The sequence below is a fragment of the Macaca mulatta genome, chromosome X (genome assembly GCF_049350105.2).
Source record: "Macaca mulatta isolate MMU2019108-1 chromosome X, T2T-MMU8v2.0, whole genome shotgun sequence".
NCBI classification, from domain to species: domain Eukaryota; kingdom Metazoa; phylum Chordata; class Mammalia; order Primates; family Cercopithecidae; genus Macaca; species Macaca mulatta.
Window position 1 is genome coordinate 47,300,184 of NC_133426.1, and position 2,743 is coordinate 47,302,926.

General features: G+C 48.2%; 1 pseudogene; it reads right to left on the reverse strand.

Moving 5' to 3' along the window:
- Positions 1–1,489: 1,489 nt before the first annotated feature.
- LOC712120 (nicolin-1-like) lies at positions 1,490–2,524 on the reverse strand (annotated as a pseudogene).
- Positions 2,525–2,743: the final 219 nt, after the last annotated feature.

A 2,743-nucleotide genomic window follows, 5' to 3' on the forward strand; every position in this document is an offset into this window, starting at 1 on the left:
CTTAGTCACATACTTTTTGGGTTGAAAAAAAAAATTAAGTTGTTAACCTGAGGCCTGATCATCCCTGAATGCTTTAATGTGTATTTCCTACAAATAAGAATGGTGGCCAGGCGCAGTGGCTCATGCCTGTAATCCCAGCACTTTGGTAGGCGGAGGTGGGTAGATCACCTGAGGTTAGGAGTTCAAGACCAGCCTGGCCAAACATGGTGAAACCCCATCTCTACTAAAAATACAAAAATTAGCCAGGTGAGGTGGCGGGCACCTACAGTCCTAGATACTCAGGGGGCTGAGGCAGGATAATCACTTGAACCTGGGAGGCAGAAGTTGCAGTGAGCCAAGATCACACCACCGCACTCCAACATAGGTGACAGAGGGAGGCTCCCTCTCAAAAAAAAAAAAAAAAAAAAAAAAAAAACAAACCATTCTCTTATATAACCAAAATATAGCCATCAAAATCAGGAAACAATGTAATATGTTGTTACCACATAATCCTCAAACCCCATTCAAGTTTTATCACTTATCTCAATAATGTCCTTTAATCAGGCATGGTGACTCACATTTGTAATTCTAGCACTTTAGGAGCTAATACTTTTGAAGGTTAGAAGCCTGTTATTTTGTAGCATGTCCCTCAGTTTGGGTTTGTCTGATGTTTCCTCGTGGCTAGGTCAGGTTCTGCATCTTCTTCTTTTTTTTTTTTTTTTTTTTTTTTTCTCCTTCCATAAGTATTTATTGATCTTGCTGCATACCAGGCCCTGGGCTGAGGACACAACCATGAATGAAGCATGGTCCCTGCCACCACAAGGTCCTCTTCACTCACACACACACTGAGGACTACTGCTTCATCATCCTTTCAGAAGCAGCTGAGTGGGGCTATGTAAGAACTCATGGATGAGAGCAGAAGGTGACCACCAAAAGGTCACTGAACTCCCCCAAGAAAACCGTTGAGTCTCACACATGTCCAGTTTTCCAGGTCCAAGACATACAGCAGCACTACTTCATAATAGCCACCAGGGGCGGAGCCAGGAAGAACCAGAGGGAAACAAGGTTTTTTCACATGAAGGAAGAGCAGCCTGCATCACTTAATGGTTGTCCTGAGTTAATGGAGGACAATACATGGAACACGTTCTAGTACGTCAGCCCAACTCAACTGCACTGAGGTGAGGGAGCAGGCAGAAGACGGGAGTGTGCATGTTGGCAAGAGGGGCAGAGGGCACTCAGGGATTCTTAGTAAGTACAACTGACTAAAGTGTTTTTGGGTAGAAGGAAGAATTGAGCTGCAGCCAGGCGAAGACAGAGCGCCCCCCTGCCAGGAGCTCATGCTGAAGCAACACAGTAAGTCCCCGAGAATCTTGAATCTGTGAACATCGCCCAGACAGAACAGGCATGCAGGCAACACTTGGAATGCACAGCAAACACACTTTGGCCTCTGGTGGCCCAAACAAGTCTGAGTGGGCACAGAAAGGCCAATATCTTGGCTAGGAGCCACCATTCAAGTGTAGGAGAGCAAGTTCAGGTCATAAAAGCCATCCACATCAAAGTGGCCGATCCTTGCGGAGGTGTGACTGGCCCGGATCATCTCTGTCAGTGCCCACGTCTGCTGCACCTTGGAGGATAGCCTGCTGGGGTCTGGGAGCCCCTCATAGAGGAGTGCAGGTTGCTCCCAGGGCACTGGGGGAGAGAGCCACTTGGGGGAGATCACGGAGGGGCTCTTTGGTCCCTGCTGATAGATCTGCAGCTCCTCCACTGTGAAAGGCAGCCACAGTGGTGATGGTTGCTGCAGAATCAGGCGTAGCTCCGATACTCTGGCCATATCACACAGTATCTGATACTTGAACAGCGACACATATTCCTGGGCTCCTTCCTCACTGTGTGGGTCAGGCATCAGAGAGTAGTCCCGTAGTCAAGTCACCCACTTGGCTGATGTGTGTGCTGAGGTGTGCTGACAGACACGGATGCTCTAAAAAGCTGTGTAGTAATTCTTTTTTTTTTTTTTTTTTTTTTTTTTTTTTGAGATGGAGTTTCACTCTTTTTGCCCAGGCTGGAGTGCAATGGCACAATCTCGGCTCACCACAACCTCCGCCTCCCAGGTTCAAACAATTCTTCTGCCTCAGCCTCCCGAGTAGCTGGGATTACAGGCATGCGCCACCACCGCAGCTAATTTTGTATTTTTAGTAGAGACGGGGTTTCTCCATGTTGGTCAGACTGGTCTTGAACTCCCGACCTCAGGGAATCCACCTGCCTCGGCCTCCCGAAGTATTGTGATTACAGGCGTGAGCCACCGTGCCCGGCCGCTGTGTAGTAATTCTTAAACATGATCTCCTTGAGGGGAGTGACTCAGGGGAAGATGACATCAATGACCAGCATGCCAGGCCAGCATTGGGAGGTCTGCACGTCACCCACCTGCAGGGCTATGGTGCCTTTCACATGGTAAGGCACCAAAACGCAGGACATGGTGCCAGCAGCTGAGATTAAGTGCAACCGCCACTCCAGGCCCCTGACCACCAGCCCTTCCCGCCATCCTCAGGTTCTCATCTTGGATAGGAAGATGACAGAGGCAATGTTGTGCCCTTCTCATTTCAGCCTATGAGGTGGCACATGATTTGAATACTGGTGATATTCACTTTGATTCTTTCGTTAAGGCAGTATCTGCCATGTTTCTCTATTTTAAAGTTATTATTTTCCTATTTCAGTTCAGAGTTGGGAGGTACTTTGAGGCTACGTCAATATCCCATTCCTCATCAAA